Source organism: Columba livia, chromosome 2 (genome assembly GCF_036013475.1).
Source record: "Columba livia isolate bColLiv1 breed racing homer chromosome 2, bColLiv1.pat.W.v2, whole genome shotgun sequence".
In the NCBI taxonomy this organism is placed as follows: Eukaryota; Metazoa; Chordata; class Aves; order Columbiformes; family Columbidae; genus Columba; species Columba livia.
In genome coordinates, this window is record NC_088603.1 from 51,785,899 (window position 1) to 51,802,330 (window position 16,432).

Genomic DNA, 16,432 nt, shown 5'->3' on the forward strand with positions numbered 1-16,432 from the left:
ACAATTGTTAATTCAACCAGAAATTTTCCTTTTGAAGTAGCCTAAACTGGAGCTCCATCAGTAGCAGCACACTCCTTTGTTCATTCTTAATCTATAAGATCTCCCAGTTTTCCTTTCAATTCTCCATTCACAAAATTTCTGTGTGATTTTCTGCTTCCCATGGCTTGCTTGCCTCTGTAGTTTGTGATCCTCAGAGTCATTCTCAGCCCCGTAAAGAAAATCCCTTTGGGACCTAAGGATTTAGTTTTCCCCTCTAGATTCCTTAAGTTTCTCCGCCCTGGAGGGGTGTTTCAGATGGCTGCTACCTGGCTAAGGAAGCACCAGGCAAACCTTCCTTTGCTAACATGCCTAAGCATTATCTTCTCCTTGATGCTCACTTGTGAGCTTCTAGGGAGAGCCAGTCCCTGCTCTGCAAGGCCCTCTGCCCACTCAGCCTGCATCTTGTGCTCACATCTTTTTATCTTACATCTAGATGATGTGGTAAATATTAAGAGTCTGCTGTCAATACATCAGGCAAGGGGACTCTCCAATTGTTTTTGCATGTATTTGAATGCCACTGCTGATAGCTCCATTCCCTCTGTGCCATGGATATGGCCATCATGGTGCTAAGCAAAAGACCCTAGTGTTCCTAATGATAATCTTCAACAACAATAGACATCTTCACAACATCAGGATGAGATAAATTTCATTCTGGGCTGCAGGCTGTTTCCAGCAGAATACTGTACTAGGCAGATCTATAGTATCTTAGTGAGCAAATCCTGGCTTCTCCAGGCTCTTATTATCCTAGGCAAGAGCAGAAATGGATCCTTCCTTAGGTAAGAGAGACCTCTCATGTGGGCTCCCCCACTATGGCAAACCTCAAACTCTAAACCCCCAGCTTTGGGGCTAAAAAGCCCCATTGAATAAATCCCAGTGGCAGTTTCCTGGGGATCATGCTTTCTAGTCAATGGCAACATTTCCTCCTGTATGTGTAATACCAAAGGCTGTACTGCCGGACTCAAAGATAAACCAAACTTCAATAAGACTCATCTCCTCAGTGTAGTCTGATGTTAGACATCAATTTCTTTGCTCAAAATGGTACCAACCATCAGCACAGAATTTTCCCGCAGTACCGGGGAGACCCTCTGAGCACATGCAGGAAGAGCTTCAGCTGCTGCCTCTGTGATCAACAAAGTCATCATGCAGCAAGTAAAGGCCACACACCACACTGTGCATGCAGCAAGTCAGCTCTTGGTGTGTTTTCAGGGCAGAGTTGATCCGCCTTAAAATGGTGACGTTAACTTGCCATACATGATACTGATAATCTCAGACAGCTTCACTCATCCCCACAGCTGAGTCAATTTACAATGTTCTGTATACACCAGATTTGTGTTGCTAATCACATAAATTCTCTAGACAGCAATGATCAAATGAAGAAGTTCCTGACATCTTACTCTTACTGAGTTCCATGATAGCTCAGATCAACATACTCAATTTTTTACTGTTTCTGATCTATACTTTTAAATTTCTGGGTAGTTTTTGTTTGTTTGTTTTCCCCTTCAGAATAACTCACTTGTACTTAAATTCTTCCCTGCGGGTTATTAGTGTCTTCAAGACAGCAGAGAACTCCAGAAGGAACGCTGCTACATAAACCTTTACTATTTCTCAAATCCTACCTCTTCCTCATCCATGTATCAGTGCCAATGCCTATGTCTGTATCTTGGACCTGCTGCTGCTTCTGAGAGGGAACACTCTATAAGCCACACACTTATATCACACATTTCCTATATCTTCCATGTTTGATACACTTCCCCCCTTACCAAAAGAAAGACAAAGAGAAAGAAAAAAAGGTACTGTGTCCAAATACAAGATATCTACCCTGGGTCCCATGTGAAGCAATGAACATGTGTCAAACGTAATTTGTGGAGGAGCGATAAAAGAAATCTTGGATATCTTAGCCCTTCTAACAAAATCCTAACGATTCTTTGTTTTATTACCACTGGCTACAAATACTTGCTCCATTGCCAAACAAAGTTTCCAGACAAAAAATTTGTAGGGTTTTTTTGGCTCGTATTACTGCCAGGTATCAGGCAACCTGAAAGAAAGTACAGAATTTACAGCACTGAGTCATGCTCAGTTTCCATAGGCAACATGTGAGTAGAGTTAAACACCTTCAGAAACTGGCACGTTGTCCTGGTAAGGATTCACTCATGCTCTAGAAGCGGAATAGTTAAGCAACTTTGTCTCAGATGTGCCACTGTCTGGCCACCAGAGCAAAGAGATAGGAGAATCTAATGCACATACCCTCCGACAGGGAGAAACCAGATCCAAAATAGTGCCCAGGCAGAAGACAACCGCAGCATTGCCTGGTGCTCTGTTTTGTGTATGACATCTTAGTGGGTGCACTCAGAAGGTAGCCAGTCCATGCAGATGTGCAGGAGATGTAAGAGGAAAGCACAGATCGGAGCTTAACTGCCAGAGATATACACCCCCAGTGGCACAACTTTAACTACCTTCCTTTGTAAAAGTTTGGGTACTTCCAGATTAAATGTGAAACTAAAAGGAGGTCCCTCAGATTTACCTTGAAGATTTAGGTATTGTTTGTGGAAGCACAAACCAAAACACCTGATGGTGGTTGCGAGAGCTTCGTTCCTCCTGCACCACAGGAGGAACGAGAACTACAACTGGTCTTTCAGGGAATTTAATGCAGATGTGCAATTTGCCTTTAAAAGGCTTGATATGAGGTTAATAACTTTTGAGCATCCTTCCTGCTTTTGGCAGAAGCGGTCCTTAAAAAGGAAGAGTCAACAGGACATTTCCATCTCTTAAGGCACCAGATGAAGGATTTTTTAAAAAATCAAGGATCTTCTTATTTCTGTCCGTTTTGACTGAGTGGAGGCACACAGCTTCAGGTGATCTGGATCTTAGGGAGAGAGACTTTGCCAGAATGACAAGGCTTTTTTAGTCATTACTGTAATGGAAATTTCATGCATTTCTGACACACTCTTTTTTAAGAAAAAAACTCAAAACAATAACAATCACTGACCAACTGAACACAACAACACCTCTAGGGAGCTGTGTGCCTGCTCTAAGATTCCCTAAGCACTGACCTTTGTAATCCTTACTGGAAGCTTCATGTACAGATTAAAGTTACATTTAAATTCTTTATTAATTATTTGTAAGGCAATCCCTCTTATATCCTTACTTTACCTTTGTGAAGGGTCACAACTGTATCTTCTAAACAGTGTCCAAACATGCTCTTTGATATTTTCTATCAAGCTTTAGCTTTTAAAAAATAGTTTTCTTAATATTTTTGTTCCCATAAGAGACTAAGAGGGTAGTCTTGCCTCCCTGACAAATCCAGACAATAAACACCATAGCACCTGTAAAAGAGTCGCTCTACCAGGGTTCCTTCCATAATCAACCAGCATAACCTACTGAGCAAGCAAGCAAAAAAAAGCTTTTTCAAACCTCACACTTTCTGTTTTTAAAATACGTTGAAATTAGTCTGAAGAGGATAAAGCTATCTTGACCTGATATCACTACTTCAGACTTAAACCTTTCTCTTCGAGAACTGCATTTTCAGCCCACTCCCATTCCTTCTGGCATATGGCTCAGTATAAGTTTTCCTGCTGTAAATTACAGCCAAGGATGATTTTTGACAATGATGTACCTTCACAGTCAACAAAGCACGGCCAGCTGGTCCTCCAGGGTCTTACAGGTTGCAGAAGTTCTCCTGTAGAGGTCAGCTCAACCTTTCATGTTCGCAAAGAGGTAATTTAGTTTCTATGCTCTTTATTCTTTCCACTGAGGATACCGGGTATGGCAGAGAGTTTTCAGAAAAGGCAAGCATTAACTTTTGCTATTACTCTTCAAATTGCTTTCTTTCAGAAGGTTGCAGCGGGCTCTGGCTACATGGATTACGTGACAGCTCACTTCCCGGGGCTGTGCTTTTTGCCACTCAACAACCAGAAGAGAGTTGCAAGACTGGAGGGTGATAAGGATGATCCACAGCCCTCTATAAAGGAAGGGACTTGTGGAGAGGATGAGGATCTTGGGGTTTTTTCCCTTTTCCCTTTGAGAGCACTGATTTCTCTTTATTTTAAAGAGAAGCAAATGGAGTAAAAGGGATGGATAATTAGGGGAAGACAAATAGGACAAAAACAAACAGCACCGAAAACATCCTATTGCACATGATAAAATTGGACAGACTTTACATAGAAGTTTAAGGAAAACACCCTTCCAAAAACTTTCAAAATGAACATTTTTCATTAACAAACCTCATAGTCAGGGTTAAAATATTAGTGATCATTTAAATGAAATTACTGGGTTTGTTTTGCCTTTAAAAAGCAAAACAAAAACTGAAAACTGTATTGTTTCTAAATGAAAACTTTTGACTCTAGTTCTGGAAAACCAGAAATGGAGTAGTGGAGTATACCAGAATCCTAAGGACATTGCTTTTCAGAATATTTTTGGGAAATAATTTAGGGCTCAGTTTAGGGTTTCACCCAAAAATGGGTCCAGACCTAGAATGTGGCCGAAAAAAATATCTGGGCTCCTTTTTGGCCTGTGGGCCAAGCTCTTAGAGAGGCTGGCTGGCACACTGCTGGTCCTGCTCTGATACTGGGTCAGGGTGAGACATGGGCAAACTCCTGAACCCAGAAATTCAGTCTTGCTTTTAGATCATCAGTTCAGATATATTGCATAAATCTCAGAGGTAACTAGCTTGGTTATTTATTAGCTAAATAGTATAAGAGGTTCAAGGTAGCAACTAGATACATGGGCATAACTAAATACATTGATGTCTTTTATTGTAAATCTTCTGGTGCAAGACAGATATCCTATGCTATTTCTATACTATCAGGCATATTAGGTCTCTAAGTCCTGATTATATTTTTGGGCCCTTCCATTAATAATAATAAAATATAAGAGGAAATAAATAATAAATATTGAATGCTTTGTGCAAAATCACAGCTGAAGGTTGTACATGTATGGGATTTTATCCCAGCTAGGAAAACAGATGATGTTTTAAGGTTCTATTTTTATGACTTTGGAAAGAATATATCTTTCCCATTAGAAAGGGCAAACTAATAGACTTTGTTGCTATGGGACATTCTCTCGTAATTTTTCCTTGCTGTGTTCATTCAGTCTGCAGCTTATACATCTAACAGTGATTTGGTAAAGTGCTTTTGAGCTCCTATTATTGAGAATCAATTTTTTCTTCAGCATCTAAGTAACTACAGTAACTGAAAATTCTCACTTCAATATCTGCTTAGACGTAACAGTTGCCCTCAAAACTTGTAATCATGGCAAATTTCAAACCTTGACTCTGCAAAACATTATTCTGCTCATAGCAGCTTTTCTTTATCCTTTCTTTGTCCCCTTTCTCTTTCCCTACAATGAGCATTAGAACAAGATATTTTCACTGATTTCTGTAGCACAGGAAATAGACATCACACACGTGTGATTATTTGTGGAAAAAACAGTGTATTTTCTACCTTAGAGTGTCTTTGCAGAAAGAGCACAGAACTCCCTAGATCCTTGCACAGTAACCAGAACAGATAAAACTAACTTTTGGATGTAGAACAAAAGAAAAAAGCAATGTGCAACACTTCTGTGTCAAGAGAAAGTTTAAATTGAAACTAAATACTGATCCAGTTGATATTGCTTTAGCCTTTCATACGATTAATATTTTTTTGGGTTGAAGGAATGCTCCTGGCAAGGTCTGCATGCCCCAGAAAATCAAAACATGAACAAGCTCTAAGGTTTTCTGACCCCTTTATACCATTAGCTCTTCCTGAGAGATTACATGCTCCAGAATCTTTCCAACTGCTAATTTCAAAAGATATGCTCATTTGAAAACTGAATAGGAGAACCTCATGAGTTCTTTGGCCTCCTGCTCAGTCTATATGCTAAAGGCTTTCAGATATTTTTGCAGCTGACACTGAGAATTAACTCAAGTGACTGATAATTAGACTCTAAAAAAAAAAAGAAAAAAAAGAAAAGCAAAGTGAAGTAAGTGAGAGCAGGCAATGTGTCTGTGAAAACCTCACTACCCACAACCCTTCTTTGCCAGAACAAGGGTATTTCCACTACAAGATTTGTCTTCTTTGCACTAATTATTCTGATCCCTCTAAACATGGAAAGACTGGTGAAAACTTCCATTGTCTACAACAATCACTAATGAGTAGTTTTGACTGGGTTCAGGTGCTTCAGAGCTCCCAGATGACTAGAGTTGCCTGGTTAACTTCTTTCTCTCAAAATGAAAAGGTCTACCAACAGGCTGGGCAGCTAAACCCTGTGCCTAAACTGGTCTCTTCGCCTGGTGTCCTCCTGTAACAGTGAAGCAGTGTATTTACTAGAAGTCAGTCTTTCTCAGAACCAGCGAAGTGAAAGAGACTGGTTGAACTAGAAGATGAGTTCAGGGAGGGAATATTTGAGCCTTCCTCAATTTTCCTGTGTGACCTTGTTTAAATGACATTATTCTCTACAGTTTTCCATCTGTTAAAAAATAATAATTATTTAAAAAGCAATAAAATATTTCCCAAAATCTTTCTCTACCCACTCTCTGTATATCTTGCTTGTACAATGTTATAATTTTAGGTCTGTGGACAGATACAGTCTTGGTTATGACTAAGATGCTGCAACATGCTTCCCTCCCCGCCACCCAGTCCAGAATAAAACTTGATCCTATTAGACATCCTATTCTGAGGCCGGAAGCTGTATACACCAACTTGTACTCTGACTTCACAGTTCCGCAAAGCTTGAGACACTACTTTCAGGGAAAATAACTCCTCACATCTTTGCTGATGTTTTATCTTTTAAAGATAAGACTACTACTAAAAACTCAAATTTCTCTAAACGGCAATATTTTTGTATGATAGCTTTTATCACTTCTAAATTACTATGAAACCCTCGTGTTCCAAACCTTCTGGCAAGTTACACAGCACAGAAGGCAGAGGCAGTTAGAGGCCTAAGGTGAAATCATAGAATCATTTTGGTTGGAAAAGACCTTTAAGATCACTGAGTTCAAATGCTAACCTGGCACTGTCACTAAACTGTGTCCCTGAGAACCTCGTCTACCTGTGAAGGTACACAAGTGGAGGAAGCAGGAGGCCCTGAAAGGCAGGGAACCTCCAAGAGTTGGCTTCTACTCAGACTACCTGCACCAGTGCCACTGCTGCCACAGGATTGGTTCTTTAAATAGCAAACCCAGGGCTAGTGCATGTGAAAGCACAGTACTAACGATTTTCAGCCCTTTCATCCCTTAAGTGATATCTTCACAACTGAAAGAAGGATCCTTGAGATAAAGACTTCACTTGAAATTAGTATGACCCTCAAGCTTTCAAGAATTTATGTTGAATATGCTGTACCCACACACAATTCAATACAAAGAGTTTAGGCACAGAGTATACAGATTCTCTTTCAGTGATGAGACTGTTTATTGCTTCCCCTTTTCACCTGTCAGGCACTTAAAACATTTATTTTAGCAAGGCAAAAGAAAAACCACACAAACAATTTGAAAACGATATCTCAATTCTCTTGAAACAGATAATTCTATAAAATATGATATTCAGACAATCTTAACAGGTTCTGGAAGAAAAAACTGTGGGAGGGGGGAGGTGCGAAGCAAAACTTTTATTTTAGACCTTGTTTTTCCAGTGCAGCTGTCAGTTTCTAACTGCAGAAACCCAAAAATTTAGCGGACAGTTTTTAAGGGGACATCCAGGGATTTAGCAATGCCATTTCATCAAGGCTAAATCTCCCAGAACCTCCTGCCTAGTGAGGGCATCAGCTAATGTATGCCATAATTTTATACAGACAGGCCCAGAGTCTCTTGCTGCTGAATTATTTATTAGTGAGACTAGTTGTTTGTCAAGGCAGATAATGGGGAAAATGTTCCCTGGGAAAAGAAAGATAATAGTCATGCTTCTAGTCTAAAAAAGAATCTCACTTTATATATTCAATGATATTTTTACTCTTTGAAGTTGAAAAACATTTAATAGCTCATCTTAATAGGTTAAAGAAAACTTTACAGTTTGAAAGATCTGAAAAGTTGTATTTAAACTGAAAAATATTCTGTTTTGGTAAAGAATTCTAAAATTATGTGCTTTTGCAAACCTATCTAAACACACTATTTTACTGAAAAACTAAATTATTTTTGATGCAAAAATGTGATATCCCTGTGCCAAAATTTTCAGCTTTTGTTACCAGGAGCAATTTAAAAATAATATTTTTAAAAGGACATAAGGCAGTTCAATGAACTTGTTGGCCTCAAAATATAAGGAAAAGAATCTGTAGTAAGAAATGCTGCGGTTCATGGCCAGGCACCCCTGAAGCAATGTACCTTTCCCAGCAATTCCCTCGACAAAGTCCCAACACTTGCCCCAAATAAAGCCACAGAGGAAGAGTGAAACCCGGTGTCGCTTTAGATATGCATCTTTCATTATACTACGGAGGGCATCCTGATATTACTGAGGTAAAGATGCCAAACTACGGACTCTGCCTAAGCCAAAATTTGTGTGTGTATTGATCAATGCCTGTGGTAACTTCCAGCTTATGAATGTAATTCATCATTTGTTCTCTAGTGGCCTGATCTGGTTTTGGATGAAGGCAGTGGAAAAACTCCTGCCATCTTCCCCGGCAGCTAAATCAGGTCATAGATGGAAAGATACAGAATTTCTAACCAATTTCAAAAGCGCAGGAAAACAAGTAGACAAAGTATTGTTTCTGACTGTCAAAAGAATCAGAAATACCCTTAAAAGTTACCTGTTTAATCAAAACCTGTTAAATCTAAACTTCAAGCATGTGTACCATATATTATGTTCCTTTGGTAGCACATCAGGGATAAGTGTTAGCAACCTAAAGTCTTAATTATGGCAAATGTACGTATAGGCTAGAGTGAGAACTCCACAGAGCAACAGAACTGGCAAGCGTATTTTCGGTTTGCTTCTGTCTGTTGATATCACTAAAATGCAGTTACAACAAGGCTGAAAGTAGAAATCATGGATAACATTCAGCTGGGCTCACACATAGCACAGAAATGAAGCTCTAGCATTATGACGAAGATTTAGAAGAAAACAACCTCTCCAGCAAAAAAATGGGGTGGATTGGGGGGAGTGAATGTAATCATCCTACATCTACTCCATGGCTATGTCTCAGGCACAGGCAAATTTATCAGTTGTCTGAGGCAGGAGACTGTCGGGAGCCAAGAGGAAATAATGGGAAGTATTAGGTGGTGGTTCCTGCTTTGGAATACAGGAGACCTTGGTAGGGGTAAGGATCTCTGGCCCTCCTGCGAGGTAGAAAGAACAACCCCAGCTCCCTGCAGGTACCCTTCTACTTCCCCAAATCTTACCCCATGCTACTGAGTGGCTGTAGCTGCTTCTGATGTCACCTTCACCCAGTGGCTAATAAGTGCCATTTTCAACAGGAAAAAGGTCTGAATATGTGCTGCTCTTTAGACTGAACAGCAGCCTTTGAAATTACAGTCATACAATACCTACAGTATAATAACTGGAGACAAAGTGTAGCTGTTTAAAAAGGCTATAACAGAACAACCAATTTAGTTATTAATCTGTTCTTGGAAATAGAAAAGTATCATTGTAGCTTATGCTTTCCAGATGACTGCTTTAATCAGACCTCATAAGTCAGAAAGAGCTCAGTTTTTCCCTGTGATCTTTATAGTCTTCATTAGGCTGACAATCAGCATGAATTAATCAACCCTTAATCTGTTCATTCTAGGAGGAAAAAAAAATAAAGTATTTAATATAAAAGATTTTCTGTTTTCTCTAGAGTCTCTAATTCATCCATACTAGGCCTTGAGAGATGGAGGATCTGCACAGAAAGCTCTCTTCTGCCACTCATGCAAATGCTTCCCTAACCCAACAGCCACTTGCTGCGCCACATGCAATCAAGTTCAGCAAAGTCCTCAGTATCTCAGTATATGTTTCGTTTCCAGCGTATGAACCGTCTCATTAAAGTCAGTGCTTCACAGTAATCTCAGAGAGGGAGAGAATCTCCACTTGGCTCTTTCCTCATCAGCCAGAAATCACAACAACCCAATTGAGGCAAGGAAGTCCTTGACCACAGCTGGGAGGGAGGATGCTCAGGGAGGAGGGAAAGGTGTAGAACAGAGTGCTTCTCTCCCTCATGGGATCTGCAAGCCTCTGGCAATTTAGAGGCTTCCTGAAACAGAGGCTGCATCCAGACCACCATGTTTAACAGCAACTGATAAAGATGTGGACAACTCTGCAAGTTCCCTCCTGTACAGATCACAATATGTTATAATAAACAGTATGGTCTCTAATTCAGCATACCACTTCTAGCATTAACTATGTATTTTGATATTTTTGGGATGAGTTTGTTTCCTTTCAACCACACTGGCAAAACCAGCAACTGCTTGAAAGCAGGAACCCTTTGAGTCCAGAAACATCAATACATATTGTCCCTAATATCTGAAAATGATACTTTGACAATTGTAAAAATTATTATGGCCACAGATTCTCTTTCAACATTTATTTTCCCCAAACAACAACACTGATGGTATTGTGATTCACAAGAGAGAGAAAACTTATAAACTTTGTGTACCCTACTAGAGTGTGCTCAATGGAGCTGCAAAATTCAGGGCATATTTTTTTTAAGCTTCTACGGAATTGCACTGCAGAAGAAAAGTGTAGACCATTTGCAGAAGAGCACTGCGAATATCAGTGCATACGTCAAATTCCTCCCTTCCTACAGCTCAACACTGTTTAGGTTCAGATGATGGCATTAGCGCGCTCTCACTTCTAAAATAAACTCAAGGAATTTAAGAAGTAAAGAGTGGATTAAAAGATAAATTGTTTCCAGTTATGCTTCTGTTTTGCCAATAGAGCCAGCTTTCCTTCTCAGGCAAAAATCTAAGGCATAGTTAAGAAGCAGGTGGATTGTGTGCAGTTTCCTCAGACATTTAGCCTACCATGCATATGCTGAGATCTGAGTGAATATTCCATAGTGCTCAGCTTGCACAGGCTGTTTTCATTAACCCAGTGTTCCACTTTATTATCTGCCTAAAAATAACAATGTGATGTAATTGTCAGATTTTTTGAAAGAAAAGCACAGAGCAATTCTGCTAATTAAGCCAGTTATTTTTCTTGCACTTACCTTTTAGAGGTGTTGACTGCCTCTGAGACCAGCCTGTATGAACATTTTCATGAATAAATTTTATGTGGAAACAACCTGAGCATTAGAAATAGCTCTTTAGGTTTAAGGAGAGTTGACATTTCAGTCACTAGCAACCTTGCATGCAAAACATCTTTGAATCACTGTGTGATTACATCTTTCTACAGGACTTCCTGTAATAGGAAATCAGTGTTTCATTTACAGTAGAAGGGCTGAAATGGTTTAAAATGTAAAGATCTATCATGATCTGGACCACAATAACACAAATTAAACAAAAGATCTCATTTCCAGCACCTTTCTGATCCAGGGTGCTAATGTACCCAAAAATCACCTGTTGGGCAAATTACAGGGGAATGTACCTTCCCAAAATCTTCAGAAGATGTATGTGAAAAATAACCTAAATTTTCAGCAACAACCAGATTGTAACAGGCTCGTGAGCAAAAAAAACCCAAGCATGTGCATGGGTGGGTGGTGTGCAGGGAAGGAGGAGGTAGGGAGGAAGTATTGAAACCTTGCCACTTGTCCTTTGCCTTGTATGGCCTGCATAAGGACCTTTTGCAATTTTACTTCCAGCACACGTGTGGAGGAAGAAAGAGAAAGAAAAACGGAGGAGACTTATACCTGTGTGTCGCTCTTAAATATTAAGGTATTTAAGAGCTTTCAAACAAAGGAACAATCTGTATTCTACATTTTAGAAGTTGAAGTAAGACCTATACAGAAAGATCTTTTTCTTCAGAACAAAAGCACTTAAATTTTAAAAGGCAATCACTGACAATTTAGCAAAAATACTTGGTGAGTGAGCAGGTAACACAGCTACACAAATATCCTTGGGCTGCCAGGTTCTGCTATGGAAAGGTTCTGACATGCAGCTGGAAAGAGGGAGAAAAGGAAGGCTCCTTGCTCCCATTTAATTATTTTCATCAAAACCAGCACCAGCTGTGCTATATTGCTTATTTTGTCATATCTGAATTTTTTTTTCTGTGTTTCCCATTTACACAGACATGCTTCTCCCCTCCACCAGCCAGATTTCACTTTTTCTTGAGGCTAAACTGAGGTATTTATGCTGAAACCAAGTCATTCTTCATAGTATTTGAAAAGTCATGGCAGTCAGATTAAGTCCTTGGTGAGTGGAAAAATGGAAACATCACACCCATTTTTAAAAACAGTAGAAAGGAGGAGCCTGGGAACTACCTACATGTCAGCCTCACCTTTGTACCTGGGAAGATCACAGAACAGATCCTCCTAGAAGCTACACTGAGGCACATGTGTGACAGAGAGGTGAAACAGGACAGACAGAGTAGCTTCACCAAGGGCAAGTCCTGCCTGACTAACCTAGTGGCCTTCTATGATGGAGTGAATACTTCAGTTGATAAGAAGTACAGATGTTGTCTGTCTAGACTTCTGTAAGGCCTTTGACACAGTTCCACACAACATCCTTCTCCCTTAATTGGTGAGATACGAATTTGATGGATGGGCTGTCCAATGGATGAGGAATTGGTTGGGTGGTCTCATCCAGAAGGTAGTGATCAATGGCTCCACATTCAGATGGAGATCAGGGATGAATGCTGTCCGTCTGGGGTCTGCACTGTGACCAGTACTAATATCTTCATCAATGACATAGCAGGATTGAGCACACCCTCAACAAGTTTACAGATGACACCAAGCTGAGTAGTATGGTTGACACCCCTAAGGGACAGAATGCCATCCAGAGGGACCTGGACAAGCTCACCATGTGGGCCAATGTAAACCTCATGAAGTTCAAGAAGGCCAAGTGCAAGGTCCTCCACCTGGGTCAGAGCAACTCCTGGTATCAATACAGGCTGGGGGATGAAGGGATTGAGAGCAGCCCTGCCAAGAAGGACTTGGCGACTTTGGTGGACAAAAGATTGGACTTGAGCTGGTAATGTGCACCTGCAGCCCAGAAGGCCAGTTGTATCTTATGCTGCATCAAAAAGAGTGCGGCCAGCAGGTCAAGGGAGGTGTTTCTGCCCCTCTGCTCTGGTGAGACCCCACCTGGAGTCCTGCGTCCGGCTCTGGAGCCACCAGTAGAGGAAAGACACGGACCTGTTGGAAATGGGCCAGAGGAGGCCACAAAAATGATGATAGGGCTGGAACAGCTCTGCTGTGAGGACAGGCTAAGAGAGTTGGGGTTGTTCAGCCTGGAGAAGGGAAGACTCCAGAGAGGCCTTAGTATGGCCTTTCAGTACTTAAAAGGGGCCTATAAGAAGGATGGGGACAGACTTTTTAGTAGGGTCTGTAGTGATAGAACAATGGTTTTAAACTAAAGGAGGGGAGATTCAGGCTGGACAGGAGGAAGAAATTTTTTACAATGAGGGTGGTGAAACACTGGCACAGGTTGTCCAAAGAGGTGGTAGATGCCCCATCCCTGGAGACACTGAAGGCCAGGCTGGTTGGGGCTCTGAGCAACCTGATCTAGCTGAAGATGTCCCTGCTCATTGCAGGGGGAGTTGGACTAAGTAACCTTTCAGGATTGCTTCCAAACCAAACTGTTCTGTGATTCTATGAAACAGGTGACAGTAACCTCTCACAGAATTTCTCTGGTTTTGCTATTTTGATAGCTAAGTTAATTAGGTAGAAATACAAGCTATCAACCCCTTCCCCCCACAACGATGCATGAAGGTAGATGGACACTTTACCTTCCCTGTATGTTTGGATTTTACTTCTTTTAGCTTTGCCTGAAGTTAGAGTTGCATTATGAGCTGGTTACTTCACACTGGGAAACCATTTTCCCTTTTAGCTAACTGGCCTCATTCAGAGCTCCTGTCTTCTTTATCAGACTAAAACCACCTGATTATTATGGCTAGAAAGCTGTCAGTGTACCTGCTTTGTAAAAAGAGAAGATACCACTGCTTTCCCCACACAGCCCGCCCCCTTACTATTTTTGCAAGAGTGGGGTAGGGCAGTGGGGAATGATTAGCCACAGATGGTTTTAACAACAGGATAATAACGGGAGAGTGTCTCCAGGCTGGGGAGAAATACAGATTTGATGTATTAGCTGTTAGAGCTGAAGTCTGAGTCCAAAACACAAAAGTGGCATTTCCCTGTGAAAGGGAGTTCTTATCAGATTGTCAGTGATGGATGACAACTCGTGCAGATAAGGTGCTTTTAACAAACAAGGGAATGCCCACAGTGTCTGGTGAAACTGGGCTTCACCTGAATGAGGCCCTTCACCAGCGTGATGTACTGTTAAATATACCAGCCCTTAATAGTTTGCATTTGCTTGGGAAGGAAATAAATGTGTGTTTTCTAGTAAGGAACTGCTAGCTTGAAGAACCTCTGGGATTTCTGAGAGATTTTATTTCTGGTGGCTTATGTTAGATCTATTTCTCATGTAGTAATGGATTGAATTTGATTAAAATCTGTCAGACTTATTCTCCACTATCTTACACCAGCTCTAAGCTAACACAGCACAGCAATTTCACACCCAACACAGAAATTGGGAATTACATCCTCTCCATTAAACGCAGCTGAAACTTCTGATTTTTATTGTTTAACAGGCTTGTAACTCTGGTGATCTCATTTAAGTGTTTTTTCTTCAAAAACAATTTAGTCTATATTCTCAGAAATGTATACAACAGTTGTTACTTAGTGCAGATTCTCCCACAATTTTATATGGCTAAACAGTTCCCACTGTAGTTCTAAGAACCTGTTATTCCTCTGTTTCCCTCAACTGCTCAGTGTGCTTTGTTTTTCCAGCTTTATGTGTAGCTTTAAAGGCTGTAACACTGCTAGAAACCTGAGGACAGTGCTCAAACGTAAGAAGTTCCCCAAATGAACTTTGATGGAATTAAATATTAAAGCAGTACACTGAACATATGCCTAAGACCCACCTACACTTTGTGTGGACCAGCACTACAGCCACAGACTGTGTTTTTCATCTTTCACCATGGGAGATGCAGTTGTATTACAAATGTAGCATTTCAAATCTCAAAAGCAAAAAGTTGATGGGAGAAATCACATGTGAAAGAAAAACATTATTATTCAACACTGAGCTCACAAAAATCAGGAAAATAGTAGTGAGAAAATACTCAGTAAGACAACCATTAATGTTATTTCATAAGCACCTCCTTATTGGGTTCATGGAAAGACTAGGTTACTTTCAATGGAAATTAGCTATATCCCTCACATAACATTTTATTCTTGCTAATATCTGTTCTAGTTTAATAAAAAGGAGAAACAAGCATCAGAATGATAATTGGATGGCACCAGCTCCTCTTTCTCCTGCTATTCAAGCAAAGGTCTAATGTTATGGAGATGTTTCACAGAGCGTAGTGCAGCCCATTAAAATAATGATCAACATGAGAAAAAAAACTTGAACAGGGACATAAAGAATAGTGATCTTGATGTATATTCAAGAACTAAATGTTTTGTAATAGCCTAATTATTACTGTTTGGTCTCCTCTTGCTGTTACAGGTCACTAGACTATGACAAATATGAAGAACAGCTGTGACATTTGCCAAATCATGGGATTGTTTGGAACCAGCAAACCCAGGAGAGATGTCAAATTATGTAGATGATGAAAACTTTAAACAAAGTAAATTATTTCAGTTGACTTGGTTGCCAGGAAATTCAAATAAATTTGTTTCCAGGAAATGGAAATAAAGAAAATGGCCCAACTTAGTTTTGTGTATGTTTTAGTATGTGCATCTCTCTTCCCACCCTTCAGAGAGTATTGCAAGAGTTTCATTGGTTTCTGAACTAACCCGCAACCCACACACCATAAAGAAATAGAATACCAAGTTAATTATGTAGCCTAGAGACATCTCTTTTTCATAGACCCTTGGCTTCTCAATAAGCTATCAATCTTTTTCTCCAGATGGTGTTGCCTCCCTTCAGTTGCTCCATTGTTTCATTCGTTATGCAAGTGGTTTCTTGATTAAAATTTGTCAACTGCCCTTCTGAGCATTCTCCAAATTCAAATAATATTTGCAGTTGTTAAATGTAAAAAACTCAAACATACACACACACAAAAGCATTTTCAAAGTCGCACACTAAAAATATTAAATGGAGAATAGAAAATGCATTTTGTCTCTCTATTCTCTCAGAAAACAGATGTAGAAGAGTTTATCAGTAATATGTCAAAGGCCAGATGCTTACCTGGAGCGATATGGTTTCACTGTCCCCTGGCTCACTGTCCTCTCTCTCTCTGTCTCTACACCTGTCTGTTCTCTGTTGTTAGCACAGCAGATAGTTCAGCCATCTTTATTTCCCAGATTTTTTATATATATATATATATATATATATATATATATATATATGTACACTTTTAAT